Source organism: Bos taurus, chromosome 7 (genome assembly GCF_002263795.3).
Source record: "Bos taurus isolate L1 Dominette 01449 registration number 42190680 breed Hereford chromosome 7, ARS-UCD2.0, whole genome shotgun sequence".
NCBI lineage: Eukaryota > Metazoa > Chordata > Mammalia > Artiodactyla > Bovidae > Bos > Bos taurus.
Window position 1 is genome coordinate 10,058,141 of NC_037334.1, and position 22,046 is coordinate 10,080,186.

The 22,046-nt window shown below is 39.9% G+C and overlaps 1 pseudogene; it reads right to left on the reverse strand.

Moving 5' to 3' along the window:
• Window positions 1-22,046, reverse strand: part of LOC132345686 (olfactory receptor-like protein OLF4) — a 270,579-nt pseudogene that overhangs the window by 162,591 nt on the left and 85,942 nt on the right.

The window sequence follows — 22,046 nt, forward strand, 5'->3', positions numbered from 1 at the left end:
TACTAGCATGTGAGATGAGTGCAATTGTGTGGTAGTTTGAGCATTCTTTGGCATTACCTTTCTTTGGGATCAGAATTAAAACTGACCTTTTCCAGTCCTGTGGCCACTGCTGAGTTTACCAAATTTGCTGGCCTATCGAGTGCAGCACTTTCACAGCATCATCTTTCAGGATTTGTAAGAGCTCAACTGGAATTCCATCACCTCCACTAGCTTTGTTCATAGTGATGCTTTCTAAGGCCCACTTGACTTCACATTCCAGGATGTCTGGCTCTAGATGAGTGATCACACCATTGTGATTATCTGGGTTGTTAAGATCTTTTTAATATAATTCTTTTTTAATATAATTCTTTTGTGTATTATTGCCACCTCTTCTTAATATCTTCTGCTTCTCTTAGGTCCATACCATTTCTATCCTTTATCAAGACCATCTTTGCATGAAATATTCCCTTGGTATCTCTAATTTTCTCGAAGAGATCTCTAGCCTTTCCCATTCTGTTGTTTTCCTCTATTTTTTGCATTGGTCGTTGAGGAAGGCTTTCTTATCTCTTCTTGCTATTCTTTTGAACTCTGCAATCAGATGCTTATATCTTTCCATTTCTCCTTTGCTTTTCACTTCTCTTCTTTTCACAGCTATTTGTAAGGCCTCCCCAGACAGCCATTTTGCTTTTTTGCATTTCTTTTCCATGGGGATGGTCTTGATCCCTGTCTCCTGTACAATGTCACGAACCTCCATCCATATTTCATCAGACATTCTATCTATCAGATCTAGGCCCTTAAATCTATTTCTCACTTCCACTGTATAATCATAAGAGATTTGACTTAGGTCATACCTTAATGGTCTAGTGGTTTTCCCTACTTTCTTCAATTTCAGTCTGAATTTGTCAATAAGGAGTTCATGGTCTGAGCCACAGTCTCCTCTTGGTCTTGTTTTTGTTGACTGTATTGAGCTTCTCCATCTTTGGCTGCAAATAATATAATCAGTCTGATTTCAGTGTTGACCATCTGGTGATGTCCATGTGTAGAGTCTTCTCTTGTGTTGTTGGAAGTGGGTGTTTGCTATGACCAGTGCATTTTCTTGGCAGAACTCTACTTGTCTTTGCCCTACTACATTCCGTATTCCAAGGCTAATTTGCGTGTTACTCCAGGTGTTTCTTCACTTCCTATTTTTGCATTCCAGTCCCCTATAATGAAAAGGACATCTTTTTTCTGGGCGTTAGTTCTAAAAGGTCTTCATAGAACAGTTCAACTTCAGCTTCTTCAGCGTTACTTGTTGGGGCATAGACTTGGATTACTGTGATATTGAATGATTTGCCTTGGAAACGAACAGAGATCATTGTGTTGTTTTTGAGATTGCATCTAAGTACTGCATTTTGGACTCTTTTGTTGATCATGATGGCTACTCCAGTTCTTCTGAGGGATTCCTGCTCGCAGTAGTAGGTATAATGGTCATCTGAGTTAAATTCACCCATTCCAGTTCATTTTAGTTCTCTGATTCCTTTAGAATGTTGATGTTCACTCTTGCCATCTCCTGTTTGACCACTTCCAATTTGCCTTGATTCATGGACCCGACATTCCAGGTTCCTATGCAATATTGCTCTTTACAGCATCTGACCTTGGTTCTATCACCAGTCACATCCACAACTGGGTATTGTTTTTGCTTTGGCTCCATCCCTTCATTCTTTCTGGAGTTATTTCTCCACTGATCTCCAGTAGCATATTGGGCACTTACTGACCTGGTGCACGGGAGGCTGCAACCAGCACACTAAAACACGGCTGAGAGGAGTACTCCACGTCCGAGGTCAGGGACAGGACCCCATGCCCGAAGGGCAGTGGCCAAGAGGAGTTACTGCACATCCGAGGTCAGGGGCAAAGGCCTAGAGTGCCAGGCTGTGATGGCGCAGGAATGGCTGAGAGGAGCTAACCAAGTCTGAGGTCAGGGGTGACAGCCAAGAGGAACTACCCCACGTCCGAGGTCAGGGATGGTGGCCAAGTGGAGCTACCCCATGTCTGAGGTCAGGGGCAGCGGCCGGGAGGAGCTACCCCATGCCCCTACGCCCAAGGCCAGGGTTGGTGGCTGGGAGGAGCTACCACATACCCCCACGCCAGAGGGCAGGGGCGGCGGCCGGGTGGAACTACCCCATGCCTGAGACAAGGGGTGGTGGCCTGAAGGACCAACCCAACATTCAAGAAGTGGTGGCTGCATGGGCGCAGGAGGGCCTAGAGGAGCTATTCAACGTTGAAGTTCAGGAAGGGCGGTGGTGAGGACATAGCCCTCGTCCAAGGTAAGGAGCAATGGCTTCACTTTGCTGGACCAGCCGTAAAGAGATACCTCACGCCCAAGGTAAGAGAAACCCAAGTAAGACGGTAGGTGTTGCAACAGGGCATCAGAGGACAGACAAACTCAAACTATACTCACAGAACACTAGTCAATCTAATCACACTAGGACCACAGCCTTGTCTAACTCAGTGAAACTAAGTCATGCCTGTGGGGCAACCCAAGATGGGCGGGTCATGGTGGAGAGATCTGACAGAATGTGGTCCACTGGAGAAGGGAATGGCAAACCACTTCAGTATTCTTGCCTTGAGAACCCCATGAGCAGTATACTTAGGAATATATCTACCCAAAGAAACTAAAGACCTATATATAGAAAATTATTAAACACTGGAGAAAGAAATCAAAGAGGAAATTAATAGATGGAGAAATATACCATGTTCATGGATCGGAAGAATCAATATAGTGAAAATGAGTATACTACCCAAAGCAATCTACAGATTCAATGCAATCCCTATCAAGCTACCTATGGTATTTTTCACAGAGCTAGAACAAATAATTTCACTATTTGTATGGAAATACAGAAAACCTAGAATAGCCAAAGCAATCTTGACAAAGAAGAACGGAATGGGAGGAATCAACCTGGCTGACTTCTGGCTCTCCTACAAAGCCACAGTCATCAAGACAGTATGGTACTGGCACAAAGACAGAAATATAGATCAATGGGACAAAATAGAAAGCCCACAGATAAATTCACGCACATATGGACACCTTATCTTTGAAAAAAGAGGCAATAATATACGATGGATTAAAGACAATCTCTTTAACAAGTCGTGCTGGGAAAACTGGTCAACCACTTGTAAAAGAATGAAACTAGAACACTTTCTAACACCACACACAAAAACAAACTCAAAATGGATTAAAGATCTAAACGTAAGACCAGAAACTATAAAACTCCTAGAGGAGAACATAGGCAAAACACTCTCTGACATACATCACAGCAGGATCCTCTAAGACCCATCTCCCAGAATATTGGAAATAAAAGCAAAAATAAACAAATGGGACCTAATTAAAATTAAAATCTTCTCCACAAAAGAAGAAACTATAAGCAAGGTGAAAAGACAGCATTCAGAATCGGAGAAAATAATAGGAAATGAAGCAACTGACAAACAACTAATCTCAAAAATATACAAGCAACTCCTGCAGCCCAATTCCAGAAAAATTGACGACCCAATCAAAAAATGGGCCAAAGAACTAAATAGACATTATTCCAAGGAAGACATACAGATGGCTAACAAACACATGAAAAGATGCTCAACATCACTCACCAGGGAAATGCAAATCAAAACCACAATGAGGTACCATTTCACACCAGTCCGAATGGCTGAGATCCAAAAGTCTACAAGCAATAAATGCTGGAGAGGGTGTGGAGAAAACGGAACCCTCTTACACTGTTGGTGGGAATGCAAACTAGTACAGCCACTATGGAGAACAGTGTTGAGATTCCTTAAAAAACTGGAAATAGAACTGCCTTATGACCCAGTAATCCCACTGCTGAGCATGCACACTGAGGAAACGAGAATTGAAAGAGGAACGTCTACCCAAATATTCATCGCATCACTGTTTATAATAGCCAGAACATGGAAGCAACCTAGATGTCTTTCAGCAGATGAATAGATAAGAAAGCTGTGGTACATATACACAATGGAGTATTACTCAGCCATTAAAAAGAATACATTTGAATCAGTTCTACTAAGGTAGATGAAACTGGAGCCTATTATACAGAGTGAAGTAAGCCAGAAAGAAAAACACCAATACAGTGTACTAATGCAAATATATGGAATTTAGAAAGATGGTAATGATAATCCTTTATGTGAGATAGCAAAAGAGACATAGATGTATAGAACAGTCTTTTGGACTCTGTGGGAGAGGCCAAGGGTGGGATGATTTGGGAGAATGGCATTTAAACATGTATAATATCATATAGGAAACGAATCGCCAGTCCAAGTCAATGCATGATACTGGTTGCTTGGGGCTGGTGCACTGGGATGACCTAGAGGGATGGTATGGGGAGGCAGGAGGGAGTGTGGCTCGGGATGGAGAATACGTGTATACCTGTGGCAGATTCATGTTGATGTATGGCAATACCAATACAATAATGTGAAATAATTAACCTCCAATTAAAATAAATAAATTTATATTTAAAAAAAGAAATAATCAAATCAGAGAGGAAAAAAGAAAAATGAATTAAAAGAAATGAGGACAATCTCAGAGACCTCTGGGATAAGGTTAAACGCCCCAACATTCACATAATAGGAGCCCCAGAAGAACACAAAAAGAAAGAACATGAGAAAATACTTCAGGAGATAATAGTTGAAAACTTCTCTAAAGTGGGGAAGTAAATAATCACCCAAGTCCAAGAAACCCAGAGAGTCCCAAACAGGATAAATGCAAGGTGAAACACCCAAAAACACATGTGAATCAAATTAACAAAGATCAAACACAAAGAAGAAATATTAAAAGCAGCAAGGGAAAAAGAACAAATAACACACAAGGGGATTCCCATAAGGACAACAGCTGATCTTTCAACAGAAACTCTTCAGGCAGGAGGGAATGGCAGGACATACTTAAAGTGATGAAAGAAAATAACCTACAACCCAGATTACTGTACCCAGCAAGGATCTCATTCTAATATGAAGGAGAAATCAAAAGCTTTACAGACAAGCAAAAGCTCAGAGAATTCATCATCATCAAACAGCTCTGCAACAAATGCTAATGGGTCTCTAGACAGAAACACAAAAAGGGTGTATAAAGTCGAACCAGAAACAACAAAGTAAGTGGCAACGGGATCATACTTATCAATAATTACCTTAAATGTAAATGTGTTGAATGCCCCAACCAAAAGACAAAGACTTTCTGAATGGATACAAAAACAAGACCCTTATATATGTTGTCTACAAGAGACACACCTCAAAACAAGAGACACATACAGACTGAAAATAAGAGCTGGAAAATATATTCTACGCAAATAGAGAACAAAAGAAAGCAGGAGTAGCAATACTCATATTAGTTAACATAGACTTTAAAACTAAGGCTCTGAAAGGAGACAAAGAAGGGCACTCCATAATGATCAAATGATCAATCCAAGAAGAAGATATAACAAGTATAAATATATATACAACCAACATAGGAGCACTGCAGTATGTAAGACAAATGCTTACAAATATGAAAGGGGAAATTAACAATAACACAATAATAGTGGGAGACTTTAATACCTCACTCACCCCTATGGATAATCAACTAAACACAAAATTAACAAGGAAGCACAAACTTTAAATGATACAATAGACCAGTTAGACCTAATTGATATATATAGGACATTTCACCCGAAAGCAATGAATTTCAACTTTTTCTCAAGTACATACGGAACCTTCCCCAGGATAGATCATAGCCTGGGCAATAAATCTACCCTGGTAAATTCAAAAAGAAAAAAAAAAAATGAAATCATCCAAGCATCTTTTCTGGCCACATTGCAGTAAGATTAGGTGTCAATTACAGTAGAAAAACTATTAAAAATTCCAACATATGGAGGCTGAACATCACGCTGCTGAATAACCAACAAATCACAGAAGTAATCAAAAAAAAATCAAAATATGCTTAGAAACAAAAGGAAATGAAAACACAACCCAAAACCTATGGGAGGCTGTAAAAACAGTGCTAAGTGGAAAGTTTATAGCAATACAGCCATAGCTCAAGAAACAAGAAAAAAGACAAATAAATAACCTAACTCTACACCTAAAGCAACTAAAAAGGAAGAAATGAAGAACCCCAGGGTTAGTACAAGGAAAGAAATCTTAAAATTAGGGCAGAAATAAATGAAAAAGAAACAAAAGAGACCATTGCAAAAATCAACAAAGCCAAAAGCTGGTTCTTTGAGAAAATAAATAATATTGACAAACTCATCAACATGAGCCAGACTCATCAAGAAAAAAAGGGAGAAGAATCAAATCAACAAAATTAGAAATGAAAATGGAGAAATCACAACAGACAACACAGAAATACAATGGATCATAAGAGACTACTATCAGCAACTATATGACAGTAAAATGGACAACTTGGAAGAAATGGATAAATTCCTAAAAAAGTACAACTTTTCAAAACTGAACCAGGAAGAAATAGAAAATCTTAACAGACCAATCACAAGCATGGAAATTGAAATTGTAGTCAGAAATCTAGCAAACAAAAGCCCAGGACCAGATGGCTTCACAGCTGAATTCTACCAAAAATTTAGAGAAGAGTTAACACCTATACTACTCAAACTCTTCCAGAAAATTGCAAAGGAAGGTAAAATTCCAAACTCATTCTATGAGGCCACCATCACCCTAATCCCAAAACCAGACAAAGATTCCACAAAAAAGAAAACTACTGGCCACTATCACGGATGAACATAGATGCAAAAATCCTTAACAAAATCCTAACAAACAGAATCCAACAGCATGTTAAAAAGATCATACATCATGACCAAGTGGGCATTATCCCAGGGATGCAAGGATTCTTTTCATATCCACAAATCATTTGATGTAATACACCACATTATCAAATTGAAAGGTATAAATTATATGATTATATCAATAAATGCAGAGAAAGCCTTCGACAAAACTCAACATCCATTTATGATAAAAAAAAAAAAAAAAACCCTCCAGAATGCAGGATTAGAAGGAACACACCTCAACATAATAAAAGCTATATGTGACAAACCCATAGCAAACATTATCCTCAGTGGTGAAAAATTGAAACCATTTCCCCTAAAGTCAGGAACAAGATAAGGGTGCCCACTCTCACCACTACTATTCAACATAGTTTTGGAAATTTTGGCCATGGAAATCAGAGCAGAAAAAGAAATAAAAGGAATTCAGACTGGAAAAGAAGAAGTAAAACTGACTGTTTGCAGATGACATGGTCCTATACACAGAAAACCCTAAAGATTCCACCAGAGAATTACTAGAGCTAATCAATGAATATAGTAAAGTTGCAGGATATAAAATCAACACAAAGAAATCAATTGCATTCCTATACACTAACAATGAGAAAATAGAAAGAGAAATTAAGGAAACAGTTCCATTCACCACTGCAATGAAAAGAATAAAATGCTTAGGACCATATATACCTAAAGAAACTAAAGAACTATATATAGAAAACTATAAAACACTGGTGAAAGAAATCAAAGAGGACACTAATAGATAGAGAAATATACCATGCTCATGGATCGGAAGATTCAATATAGTGAAAATGAGTATACTACCCAAAGCAATCTACAGATTCAATGCAATCCCTATCAAGCTATCAATGGTATTTTTCACAGAACTAGAACAAATAATTTCACAATTTGTATGGAAATACAAAAAACCTAGAATAGCCAAAGCAATCTTGAGAAAGAAGAACGGAACGGGAGGAATCAACCTGCCTGACTTCAGGCTGTCCTACAAAGCCACAGTCATCAAGACAGTATGGTACTGGCACAAAGACAGAAATATAGATCAATTGAACAAAAGAGAAAGCCCACAGATAAATCCACGCATGTATGGTCACCTTATCTTTGACAAAGGAGGCAAGAATATACAATGGAGAAAAGACAATCTCATTAACAAGTGGTGCTGGGAAAACTAGCCAACCACTTGTAAAAGAATGAAACTAGAACACTTTCTAACACCATGCACAAAAACAAACTCAAAATGGATTAAAGATCTCAATGTAAGACCAGAAACTATAAAACTCCTAGAGGAGAACATAGGCAAAACACTCTCCGACATAAATCACAGCAGGATCCTCTATGACCCATCTCCCAGAATATTGGAAATAAGTGCAAAAATAAGCAAATGGGACCTACTTAAAATTAAAAGCTTCTGAACAACAAAAGAAACTAAAAAACAAGGTGAAAAGACAGCATTCAGAATGGGAGAAAATAATAGCAAATGAAGCAACCGACAACTAATCTCAAAAATATACAAGCATCTCCTGCAGCTCAGTTCCAGAAAAATAAACGACCCAATCAAAAAATGGGCCAAAGAACTAAATAGACATTATTCCAAGGAAGACATACAGATGGCTAACAAACACATGAAAAGATGCTCAACATCACTTATTATCAGAGAAATGCAAATCAAAGCCACAATGAAGTACCATTTCACACCAGTCAGAATGGCTGGGATCCAGAAGTCTACAAGCAATAAATGCTGGAATGGGTGTGAAGAAAGGGAACCCTCTTACATTGTTAGTGGAAATGCAAAGTAGTACAGCCACTATGGAGAACAGTGTGGAGATTCCTTAAAAAACTGGAAATAGAACTGCCATACAACCCAGCAATCCCACCACTAGGCACACACACTGGGGAAACCAGAATTGAAAGAGACACATGTACCCCAATGTTCATTGCAGCACTGTCTAAAATAGCCAGGACAGGGAATCAACCTAGATGTCCATCAGCAGACAAATGGATAAGAAAGCTGTGGTACATATACACAATGGAGTATTACTCAGCCATTCAAAAGAATACATTTGAATCAGCTCTAATGAGGTGGATAAAACTGGAGCCTATTATACAGAGTGAAGTAAGCCAGAAAGAAAATCACCAATACAGTATACTAACACATATATATGGAATTTAGAAAGATGGTAACAACAACACTGTATGCAAGACAGCAAAAGAGACACAGGTATATAGAACAGTCTTTTGGACTCTGTGGGAGAGAGAGAGGGTGGGATGATTTGGGAGAATGGCATTGAAACATCTGTAATATCATATATGAAACAAATTGCCAGTCCAGGTTCAAGGCATGATATAGGATGCTTGAGGTTGGTGCACTGGGATGATGCACAGGGATGGTATGGGGAGGGATGTGGGAGAGGAGTAGAGGATGGGGAACACGTGTACACCCGTGACGGATTCATGTTGATGTATGGGAAAACCAATACAATATTTTAAGAATAAAATAAATTATATAAAAAAGAGAATGCATCAAAGGGCAAAGAACATTTTAAAACTATTTTAATATAGATAAAATGCCAAAAAATGTGAATACTAAAGTGCATATGCCTCAGGTATTTAGAAAATTTACTTCCATAAAATTACCTTAGAATTTCATATTGACGAACGACTGCTTTCTTCAAAAGTAAAATTGCAGGTAATTGAAAAAGAGAATTAAGAGTTGGAGAATGAGTAACCAAGTCAGATTTTAGCAACCTAGTCAATCAGTAGAATAAAAAATGACACATTAAAATATACTTTAAGAACCTATGAAGCAGGATACTAAATAAATCTTACAAAATATAAAACATTCGCTACAGTTATTGCTCTATAGAATATCTGTGTACATAAGGTATATGTCTCTACATACACTTGTGTGCTATGGTAATAAAATAATGGAAAAATTCCAAAAAAAATTTTTTTTAATTAAAAATGAAGAGAGTAAAATAAATCTAGGAATTTCTCTGGAGCTGTTATGGGCAGTGTGGGGTCAGTTCAGTTTCAGATAGTTCCTTGTTCCAGCTTATACTTCTTCTCAAGATCTATAGGCCCCTTCCAATGTAGTTAATGCTAACTACAGGGTTTTAATCTGTTGCACCTGCCACTTCCAAAGCAGTTCCCTCTTCTTTGTTTATTTTAGCTTCCTGTTCGCAAGTGTCTTCAGTGTCAAATTTCCCCTCTGACACAAGGTGGTGAAGGTGGCCATTTACTTAGGCTCACTTGCTCAATTGTGCTGTGAGGAGGGAGGAGCACTGCAAACAAATATCACTGGTGTGTGCGGGAAGTGCTCACAGTGTCTGGGCCGCACTGGGTTTCCCCCCACTCACAGTGTGTGTGCTTTCCCAGTCTACACTACTCAGGCTCCAGGTTGTTCTTGGGAAACTTTCTAAAGTGAGCCCTGGGTTGTGTGCACTTCCCAGCTCTTAGCTGCTCAGGTTCATGTTCTCAGGTACTCTACAAAGGCGCAGATTCGGTTGGGCCTGTGTTTTGTGCCCTTCCCAGGTCCAAGCAGCTCAAGTGATCAGGTGCTTAGCGAAGGCACTCCCCCCAGTTGGGTGGAGTGTCTTATCACCTCCCCGGTCTCAGCCACTCAGTTTCCCAGGTGCACCGAGAGCACTGTCTCAGGTGTGCCGTGTGTCTCTTCTGGGGAGCTGATCGCTGACTGTGACCCTCCTGGTGGACATCAACCGCCCAGGATCCCAGGAAGACTTGGTTAACAACTGGGAGCCTGCTCACAGTTTGGCAGAGGATGCTATCTCTGGCGGAGAAGGCAATGGCACCCCACTCAAGTACTTTTGCCTGGGAAATCCCATGGACGGAGGAGCCTGGTAGGCTGTAGTCCATGGGGTCGCTAGAGTCGGACACGACTGAGCGACTTCACTTTCACTTTTCACTTTCATGCATTGCAGAAGGAAATGGCAACCCACTCCAGTGTTCTTGCTTGGAGAATCCCAGGGATGGGGAAGCCTGGTGGGCTCCCGTCTATGGGGTCGCACAGAGTCGGACACGACTGATGCAACTTAGCAGCAGCAGCTATCTCTGGGGCCGAGATTGCCCCTCGCCTTCTGGCTCTGGCTCTCACCCACCTGCCTCTCTGCCACCAACAGGGGGAGGGGCTGGTCCACAGCTGGCTAGCTCTCCTCTGGTATTCACTCAGTCCTTTGTTCTTTGAACGGACCAAGTTGTGGCTTAGAGCTTTTCCTGGGAAAGCTCTCTCTCTCTCTCTCTCTCTCTCTCTCTTTTTTTTTTCTCTCAGGCTATCCCACTCTTTGTGCTGCTATCTTACGTTAGCTCCCTTAGCTTGTCCTCAAGGCATTCAGGCCCAGTCCTTACCCTAAGCATGCAGCCCGTGCCTCCCTGTTCAGCCCCTGCTTGCTGCTGGTGGACGTGAGCATGTGGGCTACTTCTCTTCTGGGAATTGTGGTTAGGCAGGTAATCTGTGTGTGTGTGTGTGTGTGTGTGTGTGTGTGTGTGTGTGTGTGTGTGTTTTCCTCATGGTTATGTTGCACTCTGAGATTTCAAAACTCTCCACAGACCCACTAGCGAGAGGGTTTCCTTGTGTTTGGAAACTTCTTCATGACTCCCTCCCTGGTATGGGTCTCTGTCCCTAACCCTTTTGTCTCTCTTTTTATCTTTTATATTTTTTCCTACCTCCTTTCGAAGAGAATGGGCTGCATTTCTGGGTGCCTGTTGTCTTCCACCAGTGTTCAGAAGTTGCTTTGTGGAATTTGTTCAGCTTTCAAATGAACTTTTGATGAATTTGTAGGGGAGAAAGTGATCTCCCTGTCCTATTCCTTCGCCATCTTAGCACCCCCCCAATTTTTTAAAAAGATATAAAAGTAAAATTACATTTTATAAAGCTAAAAGAAAGGTCAGACTTACAGGTGTCTGTTAAAGAAAGTAATTAAAAATCTTGTGGGAAGCGGACCCTGAAAAAAAGTTTTATGTATGGTTAGGACTGACTAAGTTTAAAATAAATTTAATGACGTTTACCTAAATGAGTTTAAAGTAAGCTCGTGCAAAACTTGAATTCAGCCTTTTTCTCTGTTAAGAGGACATACTTTCTTCCTCTTAACTGATCTGTTCTATATTTACCTTTGAAATCTTTTGTTACCTTTGGCTAAATAAATAACTATTATTTCAAAGTGACTTATATAATCCTACCTGACTGTTATAAACCCTTTTGACATTTATCGACAAAACTTCCTAAGTAACTTGACTTCTAGCTAACTCTGGGATGCTTCAGAGGGCCCCTGAGACATCCCAAAGAGCTATTAAGCTACCTGGGTTCATTGGACCTGTTAAATTACATGAGAAATACTGTTGAAGGGGTGATAAGTCTTTTCAGGTTATACTGTATGGTTGATGCTACTAACATAGATAAACTAAAATTATGTGAAATTCATATAGATCTGATATGCCTGATAAAATATGGTCAATTATAATTCTAGTTATCATATTGAAGTATGGTGAACCTGTTTCTTTGTCACTTGCAACAGAATCAGTTTCAAGCATGCCTTCTATGGTTTTATTCTCATGCCTTTAGAATAATACTGCTAGTTCTTCAAGATTTACGGAAAAGACTTTCTAAGTTTAAGGAGATAAACAAATTTTGTTATTAATAATAAGCTGGTACTAGACTGGAATTTGGTCTTCTATCTGTTTAGAGAACAAAGTTTTCTTAGAATGCAGCTTTTGATAACCGATTATGAATTCCTTTGCCTTTAATGATTTATATTTGTTTTTTTTAATATTTTTGTTACTTTAGTAAAGTAAATAAACATTATTTAAGATTATGGTACATGTAGACATAGCTCATTCTGCTTCCACAAAAAATAACTCCTCACGGTAAGACATTTGATATCTTGATGTCCTTAAAACATGGCAATAGTTTTAGTCTGCTCCTAAATCAGGAAATTAAAATTCGATAAACAACAGCTGAAAATCAAAGAGCCAGGGCTATGGGAAAGTTCTTGACTTAAGTTCTTGCTTGTGACCTTACTAATAAATGCTAGCTATATATTTTCTATGTATCTTGCTTCAGAAGATTATATCTTATGTTACCAAATATGTGACTAAGCCTATGATGAAATGGTGATATGCAGTTCCACATGAGATCAATAATTGTAATAATGTAACTCTAGATATTTTAATCAGTTTTAATAAATCTAGATGTTTAAATCTAGATATTTAATCTTAATAAATAAAAATATTTCCTCTTGATGCTTCTTCAAGAGGAAATATTTCCCTGGACCAAGAGGCTAGTAAGACAGGTATATCCCAGAGACTTTTGCTGCTTGCAAGGCCTGGTCTAGTGACAGCACATTGAGTGGCCTGTTGATGGAATCTTCGGTAGACCTGGGAATGAGCCTTCCCAGCACTGTGGAATGTAATGGCTATGACATGCCCCCAAAACCATGGTCAAATATGTGCCTATGAAGGGGCCCTGCTGACTGGAAGTTGGCCGTTGCCAGCTACCATGACCACTACAAGATGCTGACCTTTACATCCCCTTGAAAGGAGTTCAGGGTGGAGACAAAAAATAAGGCACTCTGTGCTCTGGGAAAAACCCAGAAAACAGGCCTTCAGATAGTCAAATGTTTTCAGGTAAAGATTTTTGTGAGTTCAAATTCTTGCATCTTCTCATACCTAGAGAAACACTAATGTACAAACAAATGTCTGGACTTGGTTCTCGTGGCTAGCTCCACAGCAGCTTTTCTACTACTATTAATCTTTGGGTAATATATCTTTAACTTTCTCATTAAGTTTGTTTCTCCAAGTAGTAGTGCAATAAGAATATCCCCTGGGGAACACCCAGACAATGCTGGAACAAGCTGCCTTATCATTCTGTGGACTCTCATCTCCCTCCATTAATGCATCCTGGGGTCCTTAGGCTATTCTCCCTTTGAGATATTATATGGGAGACCACCCCCAGTGATAGAAAAGCTAAAGGGAGACCACCAACAACTAGCTGACCAGGAGATTTCCCAACACCTCCAGGCCTTGGGAAAAGTTTTCCACCATATCCCCAATAAACCTTAGAAAGGACATTCATTCCTTTGGGCAATTGGGTTCATCCCTATTAGCCAGGATATGAGGTATGGGTTAAAGATTAGGAAAAAAACAACAACAACAACAACAACAACAACACTTCAGCCTTCAGCCAGTTTGGACAGGCCCTCATAAAGTCGTCCTGGCAATTCATATTGATGTTAAAGTTACAGGTGTCATCCCTTGGATCCACCACACGAGTCAAGAAGACAGCTACTTCCTGTCATGTGGATATCTGAAAATCAGTTCAGGACCCCCAAAACCCTCTCAAGGTCCGGTTCCAAAGACAACCACCTTCACCCACAAAGGTCGCTGAGCCCTGCTCTAGTCACTCTGGAAGCTGACTAGTCAATGCACGGTGGAAGCTTGAGGATACAGCGATCAAAATATTGATGATTTTCATTGTCCACCCTGGCCTCTATCCCTAATCAATATTATTGTTGTGCTCTTTGTTACAGGACCAACTAGACTCCTTGGCTGAGGTGGTTTTACAGAATAGGAAACGGCTCGACCTACTGACAGCTAAAAAGGGAGGACTCTGCCTCTTCTAGAATGAAGAATGCTGCTCTTATGTAAACCAATCAGGAACAGTCAGGTACATGGCCAAACAGCTAAGGGAATGAATCATGAACAGGGGAAAAGAACTAGCATATTCCTGGGGTAATTGGAATGATATCTGAAGCTGAGCATTGTGGCTTCTCCCTTTAACCGATCCTCTCTTCATGTTCTTTGTGATGCTCTTGTTTGGCCCTTATATCCTCAATGCTATTACCCAGTTCATAATCTCCTGAATTAAATCCATAAGTTTACAAATGGTAATAGCTCAATATAGCCCCTTAAACAATGGAGAGCTCTGAATGACCTACCAAAATATGAGATGATGCTTTCTGCAATGAGTGATAGATAGAGCATCAAGAAGGGAGAATGAAGAGGAAAAGTTAAAATTTTACATAACCTCCTGCTCCTTCTGCCTCTGTAACTCAGCTTGCTACTTGCAAAGTCTAGATCACATCAGTCTCATAAAGTGGGGACTCACAATAGTAGGAGCTGGAGCTTATCTCTCTCACCCTTGTTCTGCTGTCTGCAATCGTCCAGCCCCTCCAAACCGCAAACCCACTTAATGATTCCTGTTCATGTATAAAAACTCTGTAACCCTTTGTTCGGTGCTCAGAGCTTGGAGTGCTAACTCCTCAGGTCCCACTGGCTTAATAAACTGGAGTTCTCCAACTTTCTGAGCATGGTGCTCGGTTTCTCAAGTACTGGTCTCTGCAACACACAAATTCATGTCCATCAAGTCACTGATGCCATCCAACTATCTCATCCTCTCTTGTCCCCTTCTCCTCCCTCCTTCAATCTTTCCCAGCATAATGGTCTTTTTCAAAGAGTCAGTTCTTCACATCAGGTGGCCAAAGGATTGGAGTTTCAGCTTCAGCATCAGTCCTTCCAATGATTATTTTGGATTGATTTCCTTTAGGATGGACTGGTTGGTTCTCCTTGTAGTCCAAGAGACTCTCAAGAGTCTTCAACTCCACAGTAAAAAAGCATCAGTTCTTTGGCACTTGGCTTTCTGTATAGTCCAACTCTCACATCCATACATAACTACTGGAAAAAGCATAGCTTTGACTAGACAGACCTTTATTGGCAAAGGAAAAAGCAGAGACATTACTTTGCCATGTTATATACAGATAAAGTTTGTTTCATTTTACTGAGTGAATAATCATTAGTTCTGTTACTTTTATGAGGAAGAAAAACTACATTGGTGACTAAATCCAATGACAGAATTTCATAAGAATATGAAATCTCAGTTTAACACTTTTTGTTCATTATTCCTTTTGTACATCACTACCATAATTTATCTTCCCCCACATGTTGACTTTAACATATAGTATGTTTCATAGCAAGGCATTTCATTTTATTTTCTATAGGATCTCCTTCTTTATTTAGCTCAGTGTGCATATTGGTTACCAGTGCATGCTCAGTTGCTCAGTAGAGTCTGACTGTTTGCCATCCCATGGACTGTAGCCCACTAGATTCCTCTGTCTGTGGGATTTTTCAGGCAACAATTCTTGAGGGGGTTAGCATTTTCTACTCCAAGGGATCTTCTCCACCTAGGGATCCAACCCGCATTTTCTGCATCTCCTGCATTGCAGAGCGATTCTTTACCTGCTGAGCCATCATTATCAGAGTCACTAGAAAACCTGATCATCAATACATGTCTCCAATGGTAGTCTATGTGAAACACCAATTTCTTTCTTTCTTTCTTTTTTTTTTTGAAACACCAATTTCAATAAAAAGTTTGATATAGTAATGTCTAGACTCTAAGATGACCCTAACTAAAATGAAGCACATATTTATACCAGGTTTTAACTATGCAAATTATTTTTTCTTGTGTATGTAAGATCAGCGTCCATATATAAAGGGGTTTATCATTGGCATGAAGGATTGTTTGGTGTAATTATATTTTATAATGAATTATCTTTCTTCTACTACTTGAAAATTTACTTTGTTAGCTACAAATATGATTCCTTCCATTGTTCTAAATAAAATATCTTCCCAATTATAAATTTTATCATAGCCACTAAGAGATGTTGAATACTGCTACTAAGTCACTTCAGTCGTGTCCGACTCTGTGCGACCCCTTAGATGGCAGCCCACCAGGCTCCCCATCCCTGGGATTCTCCAGGCAAGAACACTGGAGTGGGTTGCCATTTCCTTCTCCAATGCATGAAAGTGAAAAGTCAAAGTGAAGTCGCTCAGTCGTGTCTGACCCTCAGCGATCCCATGGACTCAGCCTACCAGGCTCCTCCATCCATGGGATTTTCCAGGCAAGAGTACTGAAGTGGGTTGCCATTTCCTTCTCCAATACATAAAAGTGAAAGTGAAAAGTGAAAGTGAAGTCGCTCAGTCGTGTCCAACCCTCAGCGACCCCATGGACTTCAGCCTTCCAGGCTTTTCTGTCCATGGGATTTTCCAGGCAAGAGTACTGGAGTAGGGTGTCATTGCCTTCTCTGAGATGTTGAATAAGCAATATAAATATCATGTATATATATGTTTATTTCCAAAGTCCAACTCACTAGGGAGCTTAAACTCCTTCTAGTCCTGTGATTCACAGTCACAGATTTCTGAACAAACAGATATATACTTTTAACCTGGTATGGTTACCTGGAACACATGTATACCGGTGGTGGACTCATGTCAATGTATAGCAAAACCACTACAATATTGTAAAGTAATTAGCCTCCAATTAAAATAAATAAATTTATATTAAAAAAACAACCTCAATGGAATCACTTTTTAGTACAATTATATGAAATAGACTTGAATAACTGAGTAATTATTCAGTTCATTTCAGTTAAGTCACTCAGTCGTATTGGACTCTTTGTGACCCCATGAATTGCAGCACGCCAGGCCTCCGTGTCCATCACCAACTCCTGGAGTTCACCCAGACTCATGTCCATCGAGTCGGTGATGCCATCCAGCCATCTCATCCTCTGTCGTCCCCTTCTCCTCCTGCCACCAATCCCTCCCAGCATCAGAGTCTTTCCTGATTTGGGAAGACTCCTTGGAGAAGGGCATGGTAACTCACTCCAGTATTCTTGCCCCGAGAATCCCCATGGACAGAGGAACCTGGAGAACTACAGTGCCTGGGGTCACAAAGAGTCAAACCCCACTAAAGTGACTTAGCATGCATATACGCTTTTGTAACAAATTACCACACTAGTGGCTTAAAACAAATACCTGTCTTAAAGTTCCATAACAAATTACCATGCTAGTGGCTTAAAACATATATATATATATATATATATATATATATATATATATATATCTTAAAACTCTTCAAAATTCTAAAGTCTCACTGGGCTAAAATTATGATATCTGCAGGACTGAGATCCTCCTGAACACTCCAGAGAACAATGCGTTTCCTTTGTTGTATTACTTTCAGTGGCCACCAGCATTCCTTGGTTCATGGTCTTTCCTCCATCTTCAAACCCAGGTTCAGAGCATTTAAAAATATCTATCTGATTCTAATTCTTCATCCGTTCTCTTCTGCATTTAGAGGATCACTGTGATTACATTATTCCAAGCTGAATATCCATGCTAATCTGATATCAAGATCAATGATTATCCACTTTATTCAATTTGCTAATATAATCTCAGGCTTCTCTGTTATCTCAGCTGGTAAAGAATCTGCCTGCAATGCAGGAGATCCTGGTTCAATTCCTGGGTTGGGAAGATCCCCTGGAGAAGGGATAGGCTACCCACTCAAATGTCTTCCTTGCCATCTAGATAGGATATTCAAAAGGTCTTGAGAATGGGGTGTGGTTATCTTTTGAGTATCTTATTCTGCCTAGTAAAGTGTCTTTTCTCAGATATATATCATTTGATGTCATTCAAAAGTGCTTTTTGAAAAGATTACTCTAACTGGAGGGTAATTACCATATGGTATTTTTGATGGTTTTTTGCCATATACCAGCATGAATTGGCCATAGGTATACATGTGTCCCACCCATCCTGAACCCATCTCCCACCTCCCTTCCTACTCTATCCCTCTGGGTTGTCCCAGAGCACTGGCTTTGGGTGACCTGCTTCATGAATTGATCTTGCACTGGTCATCTGTTTTACATATGGTAAGGTACATATTTCAATGCTATTCTCTCAAAACATCCCACCCTTGACTTCTCCCACTAAAAAAATCAAACAGAATTTACCACTGCTCACAAAGTGAGTGAGATGTTCAAAATTACATACATGGAAGATTCTTGATGAAGACCTAAAACTGTTTATATCTGAATCTAACAGAATCATTTTCTTGCTACCCAGAGAAGGACCTGCAGCATCAAGAACAGGTAGGACATTGTCAGAAATACAGAGTCCCTGGTACCTTGAATCAGACCTGCTGAATCATAATCTGCATTTGAATCATATCCTTGGTACTTTTTAAGAATAGTCAACTTAGGAAAGTGCTATACTAGAATAAGTTTAATTCCTTTTCCCTGATTTTATTTGAGGCAGTATAAGGAGATCAGCCCTGGGATTTCTTTGGAAGGAATGATGCTAAAGCTGAAACTCCAGTACTCTGGCCACCTCATGCAAATAGTTAACTCATTGGAAAAGGCTCTGATGCTGGGAGGGATTGGGGGCAGGAGGAGAAGAGGACGGCAGAGGATGAGATGGCTGGATGGCATCACCAACTCGATGGATGTGAGTTTGAGTGAAATCCAGGAGTTGGTGTTGGACAGGGAGGCCTGGCGTGCTGCAATTCATAGGGTCACAAAGAGTTGGACATGACTGAGTGACTGAATTGAACTGAAATGAACTGAACTGAATTTTGTGTATTGGATGCTGTCCTATGTATTACATGTGTAGGATCCATTCAGACCCTGAAAAATATCACCTGCTGCAAAGTCATCTCTGATTGTAAATCACTGCCATAGAATTTATGAACTAAAATCATTCTGACAATCAAGACACCCAGTCCAGACTCCATCCCTTCCTTGGTCATACCTTGGAGCAGAGCATTAAACCCCTCTGTGTCTCATTTCTATAATGCAGAATGAAGTCATGATATATAAGAAGACTACATCACAGCATGAACTTCCATAAAAATTAAAGCAGACAATCCACATAATGTGCTGTTAGATTATAGTGCATAAAAATATCTATATTTGTCTCATAATTAAAAACATAATGATGTACTAAAGGACACTTCTTAACTTCTGATATAAGCATAAAAATCCTAACTGAGTTGGCAATAATGTCAGGGAGCCAAGGAGTGTAGTGCCTAAGGTTTTATATGAAAGGACACAGTTGCCACACTCATAAAATATTGTTTAGAACTATCAGGAATTATGTGTTCACCACTAGTGAAAACTTTAAAGATCTGAGGGACTTAATTAAGTGAGAATTCTTAACCTTAGATTTTGAGGAAACTTTAGCTCAGACTGGGATAAGTTTCTGGGATGGTTTAGACCTCTGGACACAGGAGAATTAAGGAGAAGGAGTAATAAAAACAGAATTCACCTGCCTTGTAAACTGATCTCTAAGGAACAAAGAATGAACTGGAAAATTTTCCTTTCTGTCCAGACCACTGTCCCCCAGGGAAATCAGGTACAGAGTATGGGTGTTACAGCAGAAATATGCCTAATGAGAAGCCAGGTGAGCTATAAAATCTCTCTGCTGTGGTCCCCTCAGCCTGAGAAGTCTTGGATGCTACAGGACATGTTTCCTTTGAAAACCTGTGTTTGGCTGGGAAATCAGTCCTTTATTCCCTGCAGCTGTCTTGTGTGGACAGTACTTCAGTCTCTATTATCAACCCTCTAGGAGGCATTTGAACTTCCACACAAAGACCTTTCTTTCAGTTCCCATCGAGGTGAGTCTGAGAGCCCAAAGCCACTGTGGGAGAGAAATACAATGCAAACCTTGAACATTTTTTTGAGGTCACCTGTGATTCAAACCAGTCTAGCTCAGATACCAGAGATTAGTGTGGTAGTTTGGTATCCTGATTATTGTGTGTTCATGCTCTTTCACTCAGTCATGTTAGACTCTTTGCAACCCCACAGACTGTAGCCTGCTAGGCTCCTCTGTCCATGGAATTTTTTAGGCAAGAATACTTGAGTGAGTTGCCAATTCCACCTTCAGGGGATCTTCCCAACCCAGAGATTGAACCTGAGTCTCTTGTATCTCCTGCACTGGCAGTTGATCCTTTTTCACTAGCACCACTCAGGAAACCCTACTTCATAAAAAAATGCATTTATAGCACTAAAAGAGGAGCAAGGGCTTCACAGATGACTCTAGTAGTAAAGAACCTGCTTGGCAATGCAGGAGACATAAGACACATGGATTCAATCCCTGGGTTAGGAAGATCCCCTGGAAGAGGGCATGGCAACCCACTGCAGGATTCTTGCCTGGAGAATCCCATGGACAGAGGAGCCTGGTGGGCTACAGTCCACAGGCTTGCAAAGAGTTGGACACTATTGAGCAACTGAGCAGGCCTGCTAAAGAGAAGCAAAGATTGACCTCAGTAAGGTAAGGCTCATTGTTGCCAATTAAATGACAAAAATGGAAGTTCAAGTAGAAGAGAGACTGGGAGGCATAAAGTGTTTCCAGTAAAATTTGAACATAAGCCTAATGACAATATGAAGTAACAAGAGTAGAGAAATAAGTTATTAGATGTGGACAGATGTATGTGAAGTAAGGATTTTTTATAAGATGGGTCATATTTGACTGTTTCCATATTGAGTACGATCTGAACGAAGGGCTTCATGAAAATATATCCCTGCAAACATATGTATGCAATGGCTGATTCATGTTGGTGTAGGGCAGAAACCAATACAATATTGTAAAGTAATCACCCTCCAATTAAAAACAAATCAATTAAAAATATTCTTGACAGATAGAAACCTTTTCTTTTCTGTAATATTCAGTCAATCAGTCTTGTCTGCCTCTTTGTAACCCCATGGACTGTAACCTGCTGTCTCCTCTGTCCATGGGATTCTCCAGGCAAGAATACTGGAATGGGTTCCCATTTCTTCCTCCATGGGATCATTCCCACCCAGGGATCAAATCCACATTTCCTGTGTCTCCTGCATTGCAGGCAGATTCTTTACTCACTGGGCAATCAGGAAAGACCTTTGCTGAAACGTTTTATATGCATTCTCATATAGAAAGAGTTGTAAATGACTGAGCACACACAAACACACATATACACATATATATTTATCTCTGTGTTACACATTTACTCTGTTGATCAAAAATTGTTTGTGAGAACCCTTTGTAACTTTGCTCACATTATTCAAAATGAATTGGAGGCTTAATTTCTTTCCACAAAATGCTTGCCATTTAGTTATTTTATGTATATATAGATGTATTTGTGAGAATGTTTGGTAATTTATGAAATTTATGTGGTCAGTCATATGGTGTTCTCTCTAATGCTTTTTATGTTTTTTATTGAACGAATTGAGCTGTCACTGTAATATTCTTCGCTTGACAATACTTGCTTTAAAAACATGCCAGTGATTGTTTTCCTGCATATGTTTTAGTGCTAATTAATCACTTATTATGGGCTTCCTAGGTGACACTAGTGGTAAAGAACCCACCTGCCAATGCAGGAGACATAAGAGAAATAGCTGGATACCTGGGTCTGGAAGATGCCCTGGAGGAGGGCATGGCAACTCACTCCAGTATTCATGCCTGGAGAAT